A 25338-nucleotide genomic window follows, 5' to 3' on the forward strand; every position below is an offset into this window, starting at 1 on the left:
GGTGCTACTGGTGTTGTTGGGGAGCTGTGATGACATGTCCATGGTACACCTAATTATCACATAGACCTGTGTATTGGAGCCACTGTGACGACAGTGAGTCACGTTTGATGTGGAAGCTGACAGGTGTGTCATCTCATGCCTCCTATATCATACCTGATATAGGAGGTATGAGTCATGGGGCGGCCATGGCTCAGATAGTAGTGTGGGTCGTCAAATGACTGAAGGGTTGGTGGTTCGAATCCCGCTCTGTCCTAGTCAGTCCGTTGTGTCCTTGGGCAAGACACTTCACCCTTCTTGCCTCCAGTGCCACTCACAGTGGTGTATGAATGTTTGGTGGTGGTCGGAGGGGCCGCTGGCGAAAATTGGCAGCCACGCTTCTGTCAGTCTGCCCCAGGGCAACTGTGGCTACATATGTAGTTTACCACCACCAGAGGGAGAATGTGAGAGCGAATGAATAATGGGTCAATAATGTAAAGCGCTTTGAGTGACCAAAAAAGCCCTATATAAATCTAATCCATTATTACCTGATAAAGCTGAGTGCTCATGGGAGGACAGAACCACTGTCAGTTTCACATGGATGTTCAACACCGACCGATGAACTCAGAAATAGATGGTCCACTACACCACACAGGAGCACCGCTTCCAATTGTAGGCAAACATGAAAGGTAAACATCGTGGACCCTTCATAAAATTCATTATCTTGTTGATCTGTCAGACCGTGGGAGGGTTTAAATACATGGGGGTGCATAACTAACGTAACTTATGCTGGTGTGAAATGAAACTGAAACTTAAAATGCTTTCTACGTCTGACTCCCCACTTCTATGCCTGTGCTATACAGTGGATCTTACACGAAATTTTCACAACCTGTATCCACTGGAGCCCCTCCACTTCTCTAAGGGCCCCCCACAAATGATGGGCCCCATGAATTTATTATGCTTACCCACCCCACCCCACCCCCCTTACTGCCACCACAGACATCAGACATATGTACTTGATGATTTCTTCAATACTAGTCGGATTCTGTTACAGAGTTGAAGTGTGTGTTTGATGGGGGGGAGGGGGGGGGGGGGGGGCAGACTGTGATGGTTGGTGAAAGGTTAGATGAATGTGTTCCTCCAAACCTCCAACATGCGCGGTCAATGGAAAGGTCAGTGAACCAGAGTTTCCATCCCTGAGGAGTCTCCGGGGGTCTGATTCTATTGTTGCTTGCCAAAAGGACTTTATTGACATGTTAAGATCTGCATACTCACATCCTATTGTCTATGTGTGGTTTGTCCAATAAGAGTCATTGCTTAATAGCATAGCTTTAGTAAATATCACCAACAGACGTACTAGTTATCCCATGAAACTTAAATTATTCTCTTCAAAACAAATGACAGAGTCAGAGAATAAACACCATGCTTTGTCTTTGTTCTGGTTTGGTCTGTGATGCTTGCAAGATCATCCATACTGTTGAGGAAATGTAGGAGACAATTGGAATCACTCACTGTTACGTTGCATCTGTTGGTTTCCAAGGTGATTGCCTCCTCAACTGACAGCGCTGTCAGGAGAACGGCTCTCCACAGCAGGCTTTTATCACTGAGCGACAATTACAATGCACTTTGTCTTTGACTGTGGGACAATCTGTGGGATTTTGGGTCAAGACCTTGTGATGCGTAACTGACAAGCCTAGTGAGTGCACCTGTAACGGGTAACACGACACAGTCTGTGACGCAGGATTTTTATTTAATACTCCACCCCCCCGACGGGGAGGCAAGGGGTACTGTTTTTGGTTCAGTTTGTTTGTTTGTTGCTTTGTTTCTTAACACTTTAGCAGCAAAACTATAGGTTAAATTCTTACCAAATTGGGTTTATAGATTTCCAGAGACCCAGAACATATGTCATTACATTTTGAGAAAGGCTGGTCAAAGTTTACATTTTTTCTGAATTTTTAACCCCCCCCCCCCCCCATTTACTTATAATGGGCAAAATTTCACATCTGTGTAGCAGCAAAACTATTGGTTCAATTCATACCAAATTGGGTTTATAGATTGCCAGTGACCTAAAATAGATGTAGTCATATTTTCAGAAAAAATAAGTAAAAGTTCCAATTTTTATGAATTTTTAAAATCTTTTTTTCCTCCCATTTACTTATAATGGGCAAAATTTCAAATGTCTATAAAAACATCCATTTTGTTTCAATTTACTTCAAACTTGGCTCATATATAGAGGAAATTGATATGCTGACATCAGCACATGCATAGACATGATAACATCAGCTGGATCCATGCCAAAATAAGCTGCAATACATGTGAGGGGCGGGGTTTGTTGTGCCTGGCATCACTTGTTATGTATTTATTTGTTTGGTTTTCATGAAATGTTTGCAATTCATTTTTAACATATGATTTTAATAGTTTTAGTCCAGTGAGTTGACTTAGTTTGGGCCATATTCAGCTATAGTTGTGTTGAAATAATTGCAAAAAATGACATATTTCTCTGCAACAGGCAGGATATTCTTTAGATTTCGGTTTAGAATAACACAAAACAATTTCAAGAACAAATTCAGTCCAGAACTTCAGAAAAAACTAAGGATTCTACTGTTGTCCATTGGTATTAACAATAAAAGCAACTGATTCATAAAACTTAAAGACAGAATTATATTACAGTGGGTCATGGAGTAATGTTAATTCTGTTTTTGAATTGCTTTTTTATTTTTGTGAGGTAGTAGGCAGCAAGATTTGTAATTTATAGTTCCACAGTGTGTCATTATCACATATGATCTATAAAAACATTGAATACACAACAGCAAAAGTGGATACAAAGCAATTAAATCCCACATACAGTTAACCCAGCTTCACTGTAATCATTAGTAACCTTGGGTCTGATGACGCATGACTGTGAAGGATGAATTCACAACATGCTGTACTGCCTCCACTCCCACATCCACTCGTGTTTAGACTGCATCTCTTTCTGTGGGATTTACGCAGGAAGAAGTGTGACGTAAGAAAAGGACGCAGGTGTAGGAGAAGAATACATTAAATTGAAATCTAACATGCATTGCCATTAACAGGCTGGAAGATCCACAATGGGGATAATAAATGGATGGCTCCAGACAGCAAGGTTTAATATACACAGTCCTTTATTACCCCATCCCCCCCCCAAAAGGGTAGGCAAGGGGTATTGTTTTTGGTTTGGTTTGTTTTGTTTTGTTTGTTTGTTTGTTTGTTTGTTAACACTGGCAGCAAAACTACTGGTTGAATTCATTCCAAATTGGGTGTATAGATTGTTGGGGACCCACAATACATTTGATTACATTTTGGGAAATGTAGGTCAAAGTTCACATTTTTTATGAATTTTTAAAATCTTTTTTTTCCCCTTTACTTATAATGAGTGAAATTTTTCATGTCTGTAGCAGCAGAACTATTGGTTGAATTCATACCAAATTGGGTTTATAGATTACCAGTGACCCTGAATAGATGTGGTTACATTTTGGGAAAAGTAGGTCAAAGTTCAAATTTTTAATGAACTTTTAACTTTTTTTTTCTCCCATTTACTTATAACGGGAGAAATTTCAAATGTCTGTAAAAACATCAGTTTTGTTTCAATTTACTTTAAACTTCGCACATATATAGAGGCAATTGATACGTTGAACTGTTAGGGTCCCCAAATACACAAATAAATGTAGTAAAGACAAATAAAAGTGGGTTTAGCAAAATATGACCCCTTTAAGGAACATTGCTGATTCCACACCTTACAACCTTTTAAATTATTGGCAGTGTTGTGTTTTATGTTTGTTATTAGTGTGGATTTATGGCTGAAATTTCTATTCTCTACAACTTTCTGCTGTTGCTGTCTTGGCCAGGTCACTTTTGCAACAGAGATTTTTATTTTTATTTTTGCTACATTGGAGAGATTTTGAACATTTTTAAAAAAAAATTATATTACTCTTTAGTATGAGTTAATGTAATATTCTCTTTCTTTTGTCCATGTTTTTGTGTTTTTATGGTTTTATTTTTCTCTGGATGTTCCATTTATTTATTTATTTATTAGCAGTTTGATCTGCTGTTGTGTATGAATTATTCTATAAAATGCAAATACATCTATCTTATCTTGACCTAATAAGATTTCTGGATAGTTACATTTTCCACTGGTGATGTGATCAGCTCTTTATTCTTCTTCTTCTTTGATGATTTATTCGCAGTTGTTCTCATTTACCCGCATTTTTAAAAGATTGACGCAGAGGATTGTGGGTATTTTAACTATACTCTACAGACATGAAAGATTCATAGATGCATCACTGAAAAATGTCCAAAAGAATCCTAGATACTGGAACAGTAAGTTAAAGGGTGAATCCTGATGAAGTAGCTAAATGTAAATGACTCCTTCAATGATCCATCCTTGCAACTGAGAAATGGCCCATGCTTCACTGTGGACTCATTTCCCGTATCGGTGTCACATGGGTTTCTCCACAGTCGTACACATTTAAATGGATTCTGTCCCATTCACTTCAGTGGGAGAAGTGAATGTGTTTTACAGTTTTCTACTGATTCTTTTGGCCCCATAGGCACCAAACTGCAAATTGGACCCATTTTTCACAAGCCACATATGTTCTGAACGTTCTGACACTGAAATAACATTACTCAGACACATACGTCTGGAGAAAATTGCCTTTATTTGAGGTCTAGCTGTGTCTAAGCTACAAACTGTCACAATGTCTCAAAACATAAATCAAATCTGGAGTTAAAAATAAACAGGAAATCAAAGTCAATGATAATTATGACAAAATGTCAGTTACCTGCAAAAATAAGAAACTTCATCACAGCACAAGTCATTTCATGTTGTTATTAGTGCGACCTTTTCACCGCAACTACAATGGAGCTGTCAATCAAGAAACAATGTGGTTTCACTCTTTTTTTTTGTTAATTTCCGCACATGTTATAAGACAGTGACAGCACCAGTTACAGTGAGAACAATGAGTCAACAATCTCAGGTCCAATGTGGTCTACGGAGTCTGTAAGGTCCACCTCTGCATGAACAGTGAGTGTAACTGCTTTGTTAGGTACCATGAAGTAATGGTACTAATGATGTTCAAAGTGATAATGTGTATGTTCTAAAAATATTGTAATAATGCTCTAAAATACATGTTCCTTTCACTTTACATGTGTTTTTCTTGTATTTTTTTTATATGTACTGTTAGTTTTTTGTTTTTTTGCCACTTTTGGCCAAGGAACCAAATATGGTAACTTCACTGACCTTGATCTTCTGCATGACAATATAAAACGTTTAACATTTTCACAAAAGTAATAAAGTCCTGTGATGTCCTGCAGTAACACACTAAGGTCGAAATTTTGAATTTCAGAGTATTTCTTTGAGTGAACTATAAAGGGTTAATGAGTAAACCAAAACTTCTAAAGTACAACTCAACTGGCATGTGAACTGTCATAGTCAGGTGCCAATCAAAGTCCAACATGGTTGTTCTCAAAGCCTTCTGTTTTCCCTGAGATCTAAATAATGGAAGAAAAAAAATGAAAGAGGGACCAGTGGAGGTAGATGGTAGATTTAAACAAGTGGTGTCAGGCACAACAAACCCCGCCCCTCACACGTATTTTAGCTTATTTTAGCATCGATCCAACTGATGTCATCATGTCTATGCATGTGCTGATGTCAGCATATCAGTTGCCTCTATATATGTGTCAAGTTTGAAGAACTTAAAACAAAATTTATGTTTTCATAGACGTGTGAAATCTCGCCCATTATAAGAAAATGGGAGAAAAACAAAAGATGCCAAAAATTCATTATAAATTTGAACTTTGACCTACTTTTCTCTAAACGTAACAACATCTATTCTGGGTCACTGGCAATCTATAAACCCAATTTGGTGTGAATTCAAATAATAGTTTTGCTGCTACAGACATGTGAAATTTCACCCTTTAAAAGTAAATGGGTAAAAAAAAAAGATTTTAAAAATTCATAAAAATTTAAAGTTTGACCTACTGTTCCCAAAATGCAATCAGATCTATTCTGGGTCACTGGCAATCTATAAACCCAATTTGGTATCAATTCAACCAGTAGTTTTGCTTCTAAAGTGTTGACAAACAAACAAACAAACATACCAAACCAAAAACAATACCCCTTGCCTCCCCTTTGGGGGGCCGGGGTAATAAAATGAATAAGACTGGGAAAAAAAAAAAAAGTCAGATTTTTACAGAAAAGTTGAGTACAAGACTATTCAAGCCAGGGTTTTTTGGAGCCAATCCCAGTGGCCGTTAGTGGTATAACAACTTTTAAAATGCAAATATACTGGTTTCATTTTGAAGCCGATGTCCTTGGTTCTTGGTCACAGCTGTAGAGCACAATAACAAAATACATAGCACAGACTGACTACAGCTCTTCTTGTGGGGGGAAATACTCAAATTTCCTATACATGTAACTTATATATTTATTGTTGAATGTATGTAAATTGAATGGATACGCTAGAATAAAATAATTCCCCATATTCCTCATTCCCAACAGGGATTAGAGGACGGGAAACAAATGGTGCACCAGAAACAGGGGTTACTAACTAAACCTCCAGCTCCTGTGTTCCCTGTGCGTTTTGTCATAGATGGATGGACTGAGCTTGGTTTTACCCCCAGTTGGGCCAATCAGCCTCAGTTCCTGCCAGATTTGTTTCGGTTCGACATCCAGTTTGAAATGTATGACACCTGATTAATTGCCTTAATACCTGAATCCAAACTGCCAGATGACCGGATGGATGAACATATGGTTGTTTTGTTTTGGTGCTTCTTGCTTGTTTCAGGCTCACAAAGTCCTGAGAGGAAAAAGACGGTCAGCGGAATCCTGTCTGCTGAGGTTTTACTGAGTATGCGATTTTAAATCTCCTTTCAACTCACTTCGTTTATTAAAACAAAGTGTCATTTAATTGATCAGTCAGTAAAGGATAGGACTGGGACTGTAGGCATGCTCAAATTAATAAATCATTAATCACATCAAACACTACATTAATTCTACTATGATAAGGTGTACTTTTTAATTAGCCACATATCTTTAGTCATTTGTCCCGCTGCGTTACAACTGCTTTATGCTGCTTTACTGATTATCTCCGTAATGGTGTCTCTAGCACTGTGTATTTGGGACATATTCTGTTTTATAAATGTAGTTGTCTTTATATAGATGAATCCCATGCTGCTTCTGCTTTCGGTCACCTGGGAGCTTTGTCATGAACAAAGCCCACTGTGCTGCAGCTTCATCCAATCTCTGCACCAAATGTTCTTGCACTTTTCCTTTAAGTGTTTGTAACAAATATAGAGGATAGAAAATATGTATCCATAAAGTACAGGAACTATATAATGAAGGATAAAACTGTTTAGTTATTATTAATTTAAATATTTTGAGAAAGATGAATGATGTGTTTGTATGGTTTAATGCTGTGTTGTGTAGGACTGGCACACTTTTTGGAAATAATGAAGTGACCCTGTGGGCTTATCCATATCATGGAGAACACAGACAAGAAAATAATGAAATAGATAAGCGTGGAGAACAGATCCTATATTGGAAGCTTATGACAAAGTCTGGAAGTTCATGAAATTGGAATGTAATACTGTCTGAACCTAGCATCAGATACTGTTTTACGAAGATTTATCACAGAATATTTTCTCTTCAGACAATTACAAGAAATTGATGATTCTGAAACAAATTTTTCAATTCAAATAACTTAAAATGATGTCCTGAAACCAATAAAATGCAATCACATAAACAGAATGTATTTTTCCATGGGGGATTGTATTCTCTGTTGTGCAAAATTAAATAATAAATAAAGTAAGGAATAAAGTATAAAGCTCATTGTTTGTACACATCTTTACAATATTATATAGCATATTTAAGACATTAATTAGTATTCGTTTGACCTTTTAAGGTCACACAAGGTCAAAGGTCATGACACCAAATTAACCCTTTCATGCATGAATTATGAGAACCATAGTTGAGATTTTTTTCCTGAGTGTTTTTATTCCTCTTTAGGCATAAAAAAAAACAATGCGACTGAAATTTTTTATGAACATATTTTTCATAGAGTCACAAAAATGTTCACTCAGCTGGACACCAAGCATTTAATTTTTGAAGAAAAAAAAAAACATGTATTTAAAACCCATCATCAGAAAATGAGATACTGTGCGAAAACAATAAAATAAAAACATTTTTCATGCCACTAATCTGATGTTTTCTCACATTTTACCATACTCTAATACTAGTTATTACTAACTTCATGCAAATAATATGCAAAAAGGCAGTAATGGTATGAATTACAGTGTATGGGATGGTGCATTAGTGTCCACTGTGTTGGCTGAAATGCAACTTAAACAACAAAACCCATGAATATACAAGAGAACAGCGGTAGAATAACTGTCCACTGTGGTGACCACTATGCATGAAAGGGTTAAAACCCATATGTGACTATTCCTATCTATTGCTATTGGGCTGTTGGACTGAAAATATGTAATGAATATTTTCAGTTCATATCTCTACAATCCAATACATTAGTGTCTTTGGCGTAACGTATGATTTTATTTACAATAACTTTATGTGATTTTTTTAGTATTTGAAAGTAGAAATATTACAGATATCCCCCTTAAGAGGCAACGATGAAAAGACAGTTACTAACTGGCAAAAAAAAAAAAAATAGAAGGGATGGACGGAAGATAGAGGACAAAAGCTGAATTAGGGGATGGAATATTTGCTACATTTCATTACATTTAGATTTTAGAATGAGTGGTGTGAGAAGCACTATCATAAAGACTAACTTATTGGCATTCAGTAAAAGAAAGATACTGACAGTGGAGCAGAACAGCTCCATTATGAAAAAGCTTAGAAAGGTGACAGGTGGAGGACAACGGAGCAACAGGACTGGTGAGTGTGACGAAGGTGGCTGATGGATGTGTGGCATGGATTTTAGAATCAAAATGCATGAATTAACACTAGATGTCCAGTTTAGAAAGTTAAGTAGAATAAAGGGAGGCAAAGTGACTGAACTAGAGCTTGTATGAGGTTTTGAATTCTCGTTGATGGTGAAAATGTCTTTGTGATCATTCAGACGCTCTGGAATACAACAAAAGCCATTGCAGAATGACGGTAAAGCACAAACTAAACAAAGGCCTAGGTAATATGAATAAGTGACATTAGAGATGAGACGCTCCAATGAGAGCAAGGAAGAATTAGTGGAAGAGGCAACCAGTGGAAGACAATGTGGTTTTTCTGCCCGAGGGTCAAGACAAGTCAAGAAAAAAATTCACACATGTAGCAGGCGTAAAAAATGAAACATAATCAATACAACAAGAATGCAAGGAGGTCAAATGAAATAAAATAAAGACGACAAGAGAATATTAAAGGAGCCGGATACAAAGCTATGATTTATCACCCATCTGGTTACCTTCTACTGTGTAAAACAAACAAAAAGCACAGTTATGACTTTTACATAAATATAGTTCAGCACTGTTCATCTCATTTGTTGGTATGTTGGTTTAACCCATAAAGACCCAAACATCCACTTCCAAACAATATCATTTACTGATATAAAAAGTTAAATAACTGTTGATCCACTAATCCAGTGTTTTTCAACCTTGGGATCGGGACCCCATGTGGAGTTGCCTGGATTTCAAATGGGGACACCTGAAATTTCTTGTAATTGATTAAAAATAAAACAATTACTAATAAAAAATACATAGTAAGGTGAGAGAGACAATCACAACACATAAAAGACATGACAAACTCTGAAGCTGAAACTGAAGCACTGTGGTACTGTTTATCTGTCAAATGTTCATTGTGGTCAGTTTCAGATGCTGCAGCTCTTTCATAATTCATAGTTTGAGTTCTTGTTTGTTCAGTATTAATTGTCAGCCTTGTAAATCCAAGCTGGACTGACTGTACATATCCTGACCAAGAAAATAAAATTCTCACTTTCTGCAGCAATCTACACCTGGCTTTTCTGCCTCCGTCCATAATAATATACATTATATAGCCTAAATGTCATCTAAAATTACTGTTTATTTGCAACATAGTATAGCAAACTATCACATGATCAAAAACAAATTAATTTCAGCAAAAAAAAAAAAAAGTCTACGTTTTGAATTTCTGGGGTTGCCAGAAATTTATGATGTTAAGATGAGGTCATGAGCCAAAAAAGGTTGGAAACCACTGCACTAATCCTATGACTATCTGTAAATGACTGGTGTAAAATGAAGTTTGTTCTCTTTTCATAGTCATCAGATATGACCCATTTGGATGTTCAGAGGCTCCGTAGTGAACGTGGAAACACTGTCGTTGTCACAAGGGTGGAAAGGAGAAGATTCAAATGCACGGTGCTGAAGGGAAAAAAAAAAAAGGGTTTATTAACACAAATCATAAATCAAAACTAAAACATGGGGTAAACAAAATCCTGAGTTGTAGTCAGAGTCCGAGTGAGGGACTGTCCAGGTTATGAAGCGGGTGAAGAAGATAATGGACCAGCGCCGCACGACTGCAGCACCAAGCCTTAGATAGGCTAAATGACGATGTGCTCAAGCTGTGCGGCACACAACAGGTGGGTCTGATAATGGATGAAGTGGAGAGGGAGGAGCCGGCAGTCACACCGGTGCTGACCGTGACAGTCATCTTCTACAACATTGATTCACCAGTAAAACCCATGGAGTTTGGTAAATGACAGTGATTGGACACACTGGGTATATGTTCAGTTAATGATGTACTTTACTGAAAAATTCACTTTTTCTTCAGTTTTCTGTGTTTTTGACATAATAACCTTTGAAATTACTCTGAGCTTTAATGAACATCTATATGATCAGCAAATTAACCCTTTCATGCATAGTGGTCACTACAGTGGACAGTTATTCTACAACTGTTCTCTTGTATATTCATGGGTTTTGTTATTTTAGTTCCATATCAGCCAACACAGTGGACGCCTATACATCCTCCCATACACTGCAATTCATACCATTACTGTAACTTTGCTGTTCTTGATAAATCTGATCTGCATTGATATGTTTGTGTGTAAATCAATTGCTTGTTAATGTTAATAGACTGTAATTAACCATTTTTCTTAAACAAAAAGTTTTTTTTTTTTGCATATTATCTCCATAAAGTGAATAATAACTAATATTAGAGTATGTTAAAATGTGACAAAACATTTATTTCATACTTTTCACACAGTGTATCAGTAAATATGTGTTTCTTTGCTTCAAAAATTTAATGCATGATGTCCAGTTGAGTGGATATTTTTGCAACTCCATGAAAATAGGTTCATAAAAAAAAAAAAAAATTCAATCACATTGTTTTTTTCAGGCCTAAAGAGGAATAAAATCACTCAGGAAAAATATTTTGATTAGGGTCAAAAAACGGTATTCAAAATCTCTCTGACGGGAGATTTTAGAGACAATCTGACTCACATTTTTACTTTTAAATTCCTTTTTGCTTTAGTTGGACCATAAAGGATTATCAATAAATGGTGAAAAAATAGTCACTTAGGAAAGGTTAAATAGAGAGAAAAATGTATTTGGGAACTGCCATGAAAGTAGCACTGGGTGTTTATGGGTTAATATCTCAGAAATGGCTGTACATAATGTCTTTAATTTTAACACAAATATTCACTTGGACTCAAGGATGAAAAGGAAAGACTTTGCAGGAACATATGGTAATAGTGCAAAAACGTGACTGAACTTAGGGTTCTTGTTATTACATTAACCAAGCTGCAGATTTTTTACTTCTGAAAATCATCCCATGCACAGGTATGATCTCATTGCTTTGTTTTAAAGGGGTCATATTTTGCTAAACCCACTTTTATTAGTCTTTGGTACATTTATTTGTGTATTTAGACCCTAATAGTTCAAAGTTTTAATTTGAACCCTCCACGTGCTGCAAAGCTATCTTTATATTCATTTTGGCAAAAATTGAGTGGATTTCTACAACCCGTTTTAATTCCTGCTTAATTTGTTACATCTATTACTAGTCACAACATTTACACAAATAAGGTCAAGACTTCCGACAAACATTTCTCCGAGTACACCATTAGTATTTGTCAGCAGCAGTGGTTTTCGTCCATACTGAAAATATGTCCAAACTTCGAGCCGATTACCTAAAATGTTCAGTTGTTGTTTGAACCGGACAGAGCAGCACAGCCAACAACCTGGAGGGGGCGGGGCATGAAGTGGCTAGTGCATTTAAAGGGCCAGCGCTCAGAACAACCTTCATGTCATTAGAAATAGGGTTGAAGATGAACCTGTGGAGTTGAATTAATGAAGAATTCAGACCGAAGCATAGCATTTACAGTTTATGTAGACCACAGAGAAATATTTCAAAATGCCGAATTCCATTTAAAAAGAAGCAAAATATCACTCTTTTAACTCCTCAGAGTACTTTTCAAATGTTTCTCTGAAATTCTGTTCAGATGCAACTATTGAATAGTTTTTAGAATGAAGTTTAAGCCTGACTGTATTCACTTTCAAAGCCCGCATGTCTGATGGTATGGGGGTGCATTAGTGCCTATGAAATGGCAGCTTGCACATCTGGAATCAGTGCTGATAGATGTGTGCAGGTTTTAGAGCAACATATGCTCTCATCCATTCTTTATCAGAGAAAGCCTACTGTACTCCTGAAAGACAATGTTAAACCAGTGCCGCAACAAAATGGTTCATGGTAGAAGAGTCTGGGCTGAACTGACCTGTCTGTAACCCAAACCTTTCACCAATGAATCCAATGGTGGATCAAGAACTGAAAAATATAACAGATGACCCAAAACTGTTGAGCAATAAAATTCCTACATACCACCATCATCTCAAGCAAACCTCCAGGATCTGGTCTCCTCAATTCCCAGAAGTTTACAGATTAAAAGAAGAGCGGATGTCTCACAGCATTAAATACAGCCCTGCTCCAACCTGTTTTTGGTACGTTTTCTCAGTTTAAATGTTCCATATGCTTTCCATTTTATATTGATAATAAACAGGGGTTTATGAGATTTGCAAATCATTGCACTTAGATTATCTTTCTTTACACATCATCCTGTTTTGGAATTGATTTGGAACCATGATCTTTTCCTACTCCAGACCAAAGGTTTAGATGGATCTATGTTACAATTTGGTGTAAAATATACACCTTCTATCCATTTTCCCTTCTAAATGATTCTTCCCTGTTTACTCTTGTTTTTTAACAGGTCTCAAAAAGCTTCTCTACAATCGCAAGTGATATTTGAGTGTAACATCGTGTCAATCCACAACCAACCAGCAGCTTAGTTTTCAGACATTGTATAGAAAACTAACTGTAGCTTTGCACTATAGGTACACATGAACCAAAATTGCATTGGATGGAATTTAATTTAAGCCAAGTCTGGAAATACAGGATGCACGGTGCCACCATGGCTCTTTTCAGAGCTGAGCTTAACAGTACACAGTAGGATTAGAATTGATGTACAAACTGAGGATGGCCCTCGGGGGCTGCATGGATGAGGGAATTAATGTATATAAAGGCAGCACATATTTCCTGGACTTGACAATGCACATAAACAGTATAGTGTCCTGAGTGAAATACACTGCCTGTATGTTTGTGCATGCATTATTCTGTATTGCTGTAACTAGGGCTGCTCGATTATAGAAAAAAAAAAAAATCATGATTATTTTAGCAATAATTGAAATCACGATTATTAAAAACGATTATTTGTTAACCTTAAAGTTGTTTATTTTTTTCTTGCAAAACAATGTAAAATATACTCTTTAAACATAAATAAAGCTTTTAACCACTAAAACAAAGTATTTTCACTTTTGTACGAAACAAAAAAATCTTTGAAATCAAATAAGTGTACTGTAAATTCAAGTATGTTTCCTTTTGTAAACAAATAGTGCACTGTAATTAAACTGCTATAGACTTGCCATAGAACTGTAGCAATAAAAAAAAAAAAAAAAAAAAAAACCTCACGTAAAGTGCAAATTATAAATTCAAGTATGTTCAATGTAGTATGAAACATAGTAAATTCAGTGGCGTGCCGTGAGGTTTCAGTTCAGGCCTTCTGTTTACATTAGCCATCTACAGGGTGTCCCATAAGTCTCCATACATAGGAGACATAATACATATTGTTCTAACATGTATTTCTTTATATTTCTTCTTTATAGTTCTTCAGCAGTGGAGGACACGCATTGAAATGTGTTCCCGACAAAATGGCAGTCATATAGAGCATATTATAAAAATAAAAATGGTTTATGTCAAGAAACGTTTATTTTTCCTATGTATGGAGACTTATGGGACACCCTATTGAATACGCACGTTAGGGTTATACGGGTAAGGGTTAGGTTAATACGGGAGTTGCAGCGTAAAGAGATTCGGAGACTGAAGATTGCATTGCGGACGAAGTTGTTTTTATGCGTTTTAGTTTTTCATAAGATAAAGATTATGATAAAGGTGGCGGTGGTTAAACTTTAGATGGTTAAAAAGGTTTGTTGTGTTACCGGTCGGTGCGGACACAACTACGAAACACTTTTTGCACGTGATGTGTTTTTGCTCTTCATCTTCTTCATCAAACCCAAAGTGATTCCATACAATTGAATTGGACTTGCCTTTTTTGTTTACCAAGCACTTCTGCTGTGATTCTCCTGCCATTTTTCCAGACCGCTAGGTACAACTTTCCTCTTGGGGTGGACCTGCCGGCTAGCAGGCAGCAGTAGCTTAGAGGGGGGCGGGGCAGAGCAGCTCATGGTAGCTTGCGTGCGCGTGAATTAAAACGACTCAAAAGTAATAATCGTTTTTTCTCGATTACATAATTTTTGTAATTGTTGCGTGTGATAATCGAAATCGTAATTGAATTTCGATTAATTGCACAGCCCTAGCTGTAACTATATGTGAAAGACAATAACACACGGATGATACAAACTGACTGAAGGCTGTGCTCATGTAGGAGCTTTAGCGAATCTTTATTTGTTTACTCAGGAAATCCTCTTTTTTCCTAATATTTTTTCTGATGCCCAAGGTCACTTTGTGAAATTATAAAACTCAATTAGTCATTAATATCTTTGTTTCAGTCCACTGAGCCGATAAGCTGCTTCTGTAGGATTTGACTCATGCCGATACTCAAATACTCATCACCTCAGTGACGAGAATATGGCCCATTAAATAATTTCAGTATCAATTTTAATTGGATGTGAAAGTAATTCGCAAAACTGCTGCCAAACAGCTGCTGGATGTGCTCCAGTGAATCCTTAAAGAACTGGTGCGGGTGCATGAATTTATTATTGTAGTAAATGTAAAACTTCAATATTATCAAAATAGCCAGGATGTCTTTGTGTTTTAGAGTCCTATCTTATGTGTGTGTGTGTGTGCGTGTGTGTGTGTATATATATATATATATATATATATATATATATATATATATATATATATGTTTTGTTTTGTTTTTTCTATTGTGCATCTTGTGCCTGTTTGCTATTTACTACCTACACTACCTACCTACACGTATTTGTTTTTTCCCTTCAGACCCATTACTGACTTGAATATGAGGTCATTTTTAGTTTGTTTTAGTTTTGTTCCAGCTTGTGTGCTCTACTGAATCTGCTTTCAGTGCAGTGTCTCCTTCCAAGGCCAATTTTCAGTGGTAGATTGTCTTCTTTGACTTTTGAGGCTCAATATTTCGTGTTTTATTTTTCTGCTAATACCTACTGACCTGTGCTAAGGGCATTCCAAGGTCAAACACCTCCACCAAGATGACCATAGTCTTATAATTCAATCAAACACCCCATCTCACAAAGCTAGAAAACTAGAAATCAAAGCTGTGGAATCTCCCTCGTTTTATGGATATGATCAAACATTTGATGCATTCATTCATACTCATGTCCATCCTTCCAACCAAGTTTCACAAAAATCAACATAGTAGGTTGTGTATCATTGTGCCAATAGATAAATGGTAACACAAATGTCTTAAAATAGGCATCACTGAAGGACTTGAGACACCAGAAACTTTATTTGAATTTGAATATATTCAAAATGTTATTGTCAAATATTTTTACACATTCCATGGTTTATTTTTTTACCTTGATACAGCAACTAAATGCAACAACCAATCACACTGTGAAGAACATATCGATCAATCAATCAATCAATCAATCAATCAAATTTTATTCATATAGCACATCATAACAGCTATCTCATGACACTTTACATTTAGAGTTGGTCGAACCACTCTCTTATATATGTGATCATAGCATCTGTTGAGGAGATGTGTTTTTTATGTTTCTAGACCCCTGTTGTGAGTGAAAAAGGACAAAAAATATAAGACTATGAACTGAAATATAATAGAAGTCTTATTCATTTCTCCCCTAGAGCACAAAGGTCTAAGGTGGTTATTGGTTATGTCTATTCTCACACAACCTTCATTTTACAAAACATGTCTGTCCACACTACATCGCAAAGAATATAAACAAAAAACACCTACATCCATAGTTCGCATCCCATCTGAGCACTGTCTGATGCTTTGGTCAAAGATCTTACGGCATTAGTTTTCCTCGCCATAGGAGACCAACAGAGTGAGTGAGTGAGTGAGTGAGTGAGTGAGTGAGTGAGTGAGTGAGTGAGTGACAGACAGACAGACAGACAGACAGACAGACAGACAGACAGACAGACAGACAGACAGACAGACAGACAGATAGATAGATAGATAGATAGATAGATAGATAGATAGATAGATAGATAGATAGATAGATAGATAGATAGATATTAAAATGCCATGGACTCATAACACTCATCACACAGTACAAAAACACATCACCATCATTAATGACTCTGCTACAGACCCTTGTAACATCAGTGCAACAGCCCAATAGCAATTTCAAACTAGAAAAGCACTCGGAGAGCGCAGACCTCCACCAAGGCAGATCAGCCCCCCACCCACCCAATCACCACCAAAATTCAATCATTTGTTCCTTGTGCCAGTATCAACATTTCCTGGTAATAAAGTTGTCATTATAAAAATGCACAGTGTCACTGTTCCTCTTCCAGTTCAGTTTAGTGTCCAGATGTACTCCTATAAGTACTTGTATGTTTCCACCATTTCAATAGGCTGACCTTAGAATAGAATAGAATAGAATAGAATAGAATAGAATAGAATAGGTGTCACATAAATCCATCTGCTTGGTTGTGAATAGGCTCAGTTCATGTCTCGACAATCCACTACATGAACATATTTGGCAGAACTTCAGAACTCTTTACTCTCAACGTTAACGATAATTTTAGGACAAAAAAATGATCATAAGAGTTATTATTAGTAGTAGTATGATGCTGAATATTTTAAATTAGAACTGCTACATAAATACTGCATTTAAATAAATACTGTATTATTGAAAAATGCTGGTAATTTCACACAGAGTATAAGAAAATGGAGGATAATCAGGAACCAATGTACAATCATGGCATTTATTCTATTGTGCCTTGAAAGGAAGCGGCAGCACTTTGATGTAATGGACATGAAGAGGAGACTTTTTTTTCTCCATCAATTACTATAGAAGTCTTGGATGTATAGTATATCTATCTATCAAAGCATTCTTTTTAATATGAATGTCATGTACAAAGACAATATTCTATTTTTGATCAATTTACAGGGGCTAGAACTGCTTGGTTAAGGTTAAAAAGATAATATCATGGGTCAGTGATGTTTCTCGCATCTTGAAGGACACACTGGTAATTCAGATTATCACCGCACAAACAAGAAACAATGCAAAGCTATAAATGCAAACTCCAGCCTTATGTCAGATCTGTCCTCGCAGAAAGCATGAAACAACATGTTCTTGGGTAAAATAACAGACTTTTTATAAAAATAAACAATGATTGCCACCATTTTATTTATATTTATATTTATTACTGTGTCTGTTTTTATCAGTTTAAGTATATCTCGTTTTTTTTTTTTGTTTTTTGTTTTTCTACCTTTAGCAGATCTTGCATTTGTATGTGCAGATTTGTACAGCACTTGGGGCATTTCACATTGTTTTAAATGTAGTATATAAATAAAGCTGACCTTGATCATTTTATTCATGAGAGTTATTTGAAAAATGGAGAGCAAAGGTGTTCTGAAAGTGATTCATTTTGTAGAATAGAATAGAATAGATCTTTATTATCAGTGTCACAGAAACAATGAAAATCAGTTTTACTTAGCAGTAAAAACACTTGCAAAAAGGACTGTAAAAAATATCACACAAAATATAAAGAAAATGTAGGCATGTGCAAAAGCTCCAGAATAAAATATTAAATACAGATATGCTACAAAAGTACTACTAGAACTACTAAAATATACAAAAACTAACTCTATACTACAGATGAATGATATGTACAGCAAGTAAGGATATACACAGGTAATACTGGATATGTACAAAGGTAGATTAATAAAAAAAAGGTGCATGTGTTGTGGCTAATGCGCTGAGGTAGGGTGAGTATTGCACAGTCCATTACACAGGGGGGGGCATTTAACCACTATAGAGGGTATGCATGTGACATCACTGCTAGCAGAAGTCACCGCGGTTCCACCCACTGAGTGCCAGAAAGAGGGAGATGAGTGACAGCGTTGGCTTCAATACCGTCTAAACTTAAGATCAATATTTAATAAAAAATGGGGAAGAGCTGTTGTGCAACTGATTGTATGAACAGGTTTGAAAAGCAGTGGAGCTATCATTTTACAGACGTCGAAAGACACAGAAAAGAGAAGTAGATGGATCCACAAATCCAGGAAACCAAACCTAGATTTGTGGATCTCATTTCATGTCAGGTAATATTAATTTATGCTGTATTTTTGGGTCAAATCAGACCTTAAATGACGTATTGTTTTGAACAACGTTACTTCTTAGTAAAGCTCTTGGTTTCATGATCAGATCTTTCATGGTTTTTGTCTTCATTTTGGGATTCTGAACCTTGTGCTCCTACATGATTTGTAAACTAACTTAAACTGAGGCTAACCCAGTTTTTCAAATACGACTGGAGAATAAAGCTATGATGGAGTATTAGGGCCACATAAGAAAATAAAAACACTTGTCACTACGAGAATAAAGTCATAAAATATGGATATAAAACCTGTAATTTTCTGATAATAAAGTCACATACAAAAAGAATCACAGCTTTATGAGAATAAAGTTGTAGTTATAAAAAAAAAAATCATAATTTAACAAAAATGTCATTCATTTATGAGATTAAAGTCGTCATATTCCGACAGTAAAGCCATAATATTATGAAAATAATGTGGTAATTTAAAAACAGGTGGGAAAAATATCATACTTTACAAGAATACAGTCGTACCCTGCTTGTACAAAGCAGTTTTATCTGTGTTGTATAAAGTACTTGATATTAACTAGACGTAAATATCCTCAGTGCATATATTCACTGGGGTCAGTACACGGTCTACTGTAAATGGACTTTGGATCAGCTGGTTCTCTTCCTAGTTTTGGACCCTGGTTGTCAGTAATGATGAAACCATGTATAATTGTTTCAGGTAAAAATAGCGATGATCCCCTACATCCTGGATGTCAGGATACGCGATTTCTATCCACATGTCAATGTTCGTGGACCACTTGTTCTTTGGTAGCTTGTACGGATCCATGTTGAGTCCAAGTGTCCTTAATTTAATTTCATATTCCACATTTTCCTGGTCTCGCTGTTTTCACTACAACACTCCGTCATGTTGAGCGTGGTTGGTTTTTGCCACTCAGTCTGACTTAGAGGGGCGTGGCCCAGGGGGAAATGATGCATGTGCACACCATCTATATGCAGATGTGGCCATCATGTTTTTCATCATCATGTTCTAAAACATATGAAGCCACAGGAGGCATTCAGTAACTTCATGGGAGTTCACCCACATGTATTCCATCACCTACTGACATGTGACTCAGCTGATTTCTATTCTATTAACAGAACAGTTCCTATCACTCAGTTGTCTTGTTTTATGGTTTTCCGTGAAGTGAAAACACACATTTGAGACTCAAATATCCAAAGATTTGCAAAGTAAAGTCCTGACCATGTATGTACTTTCTTAATAGATACTAATTAACATGCAAACTAACACAGCTATTGGTCGGTCTGTACATGTTATGTAATCTGGGTGGAGGTTCTCTGTGGGAATGAGGTGGAATATTTTTGGCGCACACTGACAAGATCGTCTACCCCCTTCCTTCCATTGTCTTTGTGTTTTTTCTTTTAAAAGGTTAAAATGTTAAAGGTTTATTCACTTTGTTGTCCCAGTACGGAAATTTGATTTTTGTATTTTACCCATCCTAGTGCAATTAGCATTAATGCATAGCACGCTTTAGGAGCAAGGAGCTACCATTTAAAAAACTGGGGAAAAACTGCAGATCATCATCAGAACTGTGATCAGGGGATGACGGGTCGGGTATAACAATTAAAATTTTTGCTTGACCAATGCAAATAAACTCCAGGACAATACTTTCCCAAATAAAAAATATAAAATGTCCTCTTATCTTGATATAACAATAAGGTTAGATATTTTTTGTAGAACAACAAACTAAGTTTTTGAAACAAAAATGAATATTTTAACATTACCAGTGGCTGCAATGAGTCAATTTTATATTACACATATTCTCAGAACAATAAAGAGCAAACTCTACATTAAAAGATTCAGAAATGTTTGTTAAAAAATCCACTTGGTTTTTGTCATAATGTTTTGTGTATCATGTCACGGTAAGAGGAGACCAATGACACAACGTATCTGTTGATTATTACATAAGGCCATTTGTCTATTTGTAATCAATAATGTTGTCAGTCGGTTCTGTATTAGGAACCCATGATGTAACCCATAAGTCCCTGTAAACCCCTGAGTCCAGAGATGCATAGTGTGTAAAACCCCCTAGAAACCCCAACGATGTTGTGTATGTGTTATTAATCAAAAACTCCACAGTCCATGAGGTGCAGACCGTCATCAGCAGCTCAGATTACATGCAAATGAAAGTAAAACCTCTTTCTCCTTCATACATATTAATCTATGAGAGATCTTCATGATGATGCATGATGATGGCCTTGTTGATGTGTGATAATGACCTTGATCATACAGGTTAATCAAGTAGGAACTGGGAATTACAGCTTTTTCTCAATTGTTTACAGACCATAACTGATTCCCTCAGCAAAAAAAAAAAAAAAAGGAAAAAAACCTTGAGCCTTGCCTGATTTCTCAAGAGATACTGACATATTTCATAACTATGCAGCATTCACATGTTCTATCATGGATTTCTGTTCTATGTGAAGAAATATTTGCAAAAGTCGCCCAACGAATCATTAACTGCAAAGTAATGTTGTGACAGGAAAATGTCTATTGTTTCTTATTGTCTTGTGTTATTTATACTGTCACATGTGATACTCTTTATAGTAACATTTAAGCCCTGTTCATACGAAGACGGTTTCAGTCATATCCATGAAAGTTTTGTATCAGATAAGCCTTTCGTACACATGAAACTGGCATTTTCAGTTACTGAAACCTCAGCTTTTTTAAACCAGGTCCCAGAGTGGATACATTTGAAAATGCCGGTTTTGTGTATTTGTCTGTACAACCAAACCGCAACTTTTCTAAAGCGATGATGTCATAGCCCCACCTCTCTAACCTTTCACCCTGGAAGCAAGACACCACTTCACAACAACAACAACAATCGTGGACTACAGAGTAGTGCTCGAGCTAGAACAGCTATTGAGTTTATTGAAAATATTCATTCAAAATCTTCGGCTACTCTTTCAATACAATACTCTTTCACTACACACTCTTGGATCTACAGCGGAAAGGGGCAACCAGGAGGAAATACTGGATCAGACCCAGTAGAACCAAGTAAGCTTTATGCACATGCTTCACGTCTTCTTCTCTGTTTTTTCTCTAGAGCATTACAGTGCCACATTCAGGCCTGGCATTTGTACTACATCGTTTTCAGTCATTTTAAGGGGCTTCGTGTGGATACAGATATTTCTTGAAATGACTCCGTGTTTATGGAGCACAACAAAGAAAAAGATCGGATAGGAAAAGATGTGGTTTCGTGTGGACGTGGCCTTAGGTACTTTGAGTTCTCACATGTGACACTGATCCATTGAAGGAAATTAGCATGAAGACAACGCCAACCAACAGAGTGTGAATTTGACAGAACAGAATAATTCTCAACAGGAATCATGGGTTTAGAAGTTCTAAATAGAAAACAAACATAATCAAATTGGATGAATTGCTTTTCTTCATTGAATTTACACAGTAATTTCTCTGTTGAGATGTATAATGTTGCTGTAATGTCATTTACTGTGATAGAATGGGCTGCATTTGCCAAAGCCCCCACCCCCATATGTTCATTCAATGAACTCACACAACCAATGCAATGAACACAGATCTTGTGATCCAAATTTGTTGCACATGTCTGTCCACAACACAAAGTAAACAAAGAAAGCAACTAAATTAGGGATGACAGGATTCCTATAAATGGGGCCATTTGTTTGCCTGTTCTCTGGAACAACGGATCTTCACCAAACAGAGTTTCACCCCCCCCCCCCCCCCCCCCCCCCCCGTCTTCATCTGAGTTGTCTTTTATATTAAAATACAAGAGATTTTGTATTTTATATTAAAATACAAGACTCCTGTTTTAACTACATGCAACACTTAAATTCAGATAAATTATGATCTGGTTTCTGTCAGAAGTGTTTTATTAAAACAGCTCTACTCAGGGTCTCCAATGACTGTTTTGCTTGTATTATATTAGATGAGTCTTTGTACTTACATCCTCATTTAGACTGTTCCCCTGTACTGAAAAACTCTGATGACACCCTCCTCATCATTGACACTAAATTATTGCAATTGAACTTTCAGTCATTTTGTCTTGTTGACTAAAAAGAAAAGATGTAGGGCTGCTCGATTAAAGAAAAAAAAAAATCACGATTATTTTAGCAATAATTGAAATCACGATTATTAAAAACGATTATTTGTTAACCTTAAAGTTGTTTATTTTTTTCTTGTAAAACAATGTAAAATATACTCTTTAAACATAAATAAAGCTTTTAACCACTAAAACAAAGTATGTTCACTTTTGTACGAAACAAAAAAATCTTTGAATGCAAATAAGTGTACTGTAAATTCAAGTATGTTTCCTTTTGTAAATAAATAGTGCACTGTAATTAAACTGCTATAGACTTGCCATAGAACTGTAGCAATTAAAAAAAAAAAAAAAAAAGCTCACGTAAAGTGCAAATTATAAATTCAAGTATGTTCAATGTAGTATGAAACATAGTAAATTCAGTGGCGTGCTGTGAGGTTTCAGTTCAGGCCTTCTGTATACATCTGCCATCTAGAATACGTACGTTAGGGTTATACGGGTTAGGTTAATACGGGAGTTGCAGCGTAAAGAGATTCGGAAACTGGAGATTGCATTGCGAACGAAGTTGTAGACGGAGTTGTTTTTATGTGTTTTAGTTTTTCATAAGATTACGATAAAGGTGGCGGTGGTTAAACTTTAGATGGTTACAGAGGTTTGTTACCGGTTGGTGCAGACACAACTACGAAACACTTTTTGCACGTGATGTGTTTTTGCTCTTCGTCTTCTTCATCAAACCCAAAGTGATTCCATACAATTGAATTTGACTTGCCTTTTTTGTTTACCAAGCACTTCTGCTGTGATTCTCCTGCCATTTTTCCAGACCGCTAGGTACAACTGTCCTCTTGGGGTGGACCTGCCGGCTAGCAGGCAGCAGTAGCTTAGAGGGGGGCGGGGCTGAGCAGCTCATGGTAGCTTGCGTGCGCATGAATTAGAACGACTCAAAATGAATAATCGTTTTTTCTCGATTACATAATTTTTGTAATCGTTGCGTGTAATAATCGAAATCATAATTGAATTTCGATTAATTGCACAGCCCTGAAAAGATGACCCTGTCTTTGAAGTGGAGTATTTTTCCTACAGACTGTCTGTATTTTATGTACACATTTCCTCATTTATTCAATATGGTCTTTGCCCTGCCATTTTCACTTTCACATTTTGCTAATCTCTCAACACATACTTCTCTGCTATACTGCTCTATTAGACACAGAAATCTAACATGATGCAACTTTTTATACATTTCATGCCACTGCCTTTCATGCACCAGCAGATCAAACACAGACATCAGGTTTGCAGACACTTCAGCCGGGCTTAGACTGCAGGACTTTTAAGTCCTAACCGATTTTATTTATTATTTATTCATTATTGCATTACAAATGTGAGTCTAACCAAATTTAAAATGAAGACTGATACATTGCTCATGTTACTAAAATATGACTATTTTTTAACAAACAAGTAAAATGAAATTAAAAAAGGGAACTCTTTTTTTTTTTTTTACAATTCTAAAAAAATCAGGATCTCAAACTTTCAGTTGAAATAGTTCAGATAAAGTATTTTGGATGGCAGAGACAAAATAGAAAGAATGGGAGATGCCAAATTCAGCCAACGGTTGTATACAGTATGTAATACACACAAAATCACTGCAGATAATAGACAAGTGGTGCCAGGCACAACAAACCCCGCCCCTCACATGTATTGTAGCTAATTTTTGCATCGATCCAGCTGATGTCATCATGTCTATGCGTGAGGTGATGTCAGCATATCAACTGCCTCTATATATGTGCCAAGTTTGAAGTAAATTGAAACAAAATTGATGTCTTTGTAGACATGTGAAATTTTGCCCATTATAAGTAAATGGGAGAAAAAAAGAGTTTAAAAATTCATAAAAAGTTTTAACTTTGACAAATTTTTCCCAAAATGTAATGACATCTATTCTGCGTCACTGGCAATCTATAAACCCAATTTGGTATGAATTCAACTAATAGTTTTGCTACTGAAGTGTTAACAAACAAAGAAATAAACTAACCGAACCAAAAACAACACCCCTTGCCTCCCCTTTAGGGGGCGGGGTAATAATTCAGTGTTACCTGTGTACATGGACGGGGTGACCACTCACTTGTGTATAGATGTAGATGTGCCTGGTAAATGAAGACTGTCGTGTAATACATAAATACGTGAAACGCCATAAATGGAAATATTTGCAGCAGCTCAAATGAGAATAAAAATCCAGAAAAATAAGGGTGAGTTTACACTGACAAAGAAATTCCAACATGTTACATGTTGAGGTTCTCATTTTAACATACCACTTACTGTGGTCAATACACCCTCACTGTAAAAGCAGAATGCATACATAAGTGAAAAGTAAAACCAGCCACTGACAGTTTGACCTTTCATGGTAATGACCTAGTGTTTAAAAACCCTCGTACTTCTGTACCAGGTAGGCAGCAGCAAGCAAGACCCTGGAGGTGCGCTCTGTTGTCTCAATATATCTTTACATATATAAGATACTTGGTTTGACCC

The sequence above is a fragment of the Sphaeramia orbicularis genome, chromosome 7, assembly GCF_902148855.1.
Source record: "Sphaeramia orbicularis chromosome 7, fSphaOr1.1, whole genome shotgun sequence".
Taxonomy (NCBI): domain Eukaryota; kingdom Metazoa; phylum Chordata; class Actinopteri; order Kurtiformes; family Apogonidae; genus Sphaeramia; species Sphaeramia orbicularis.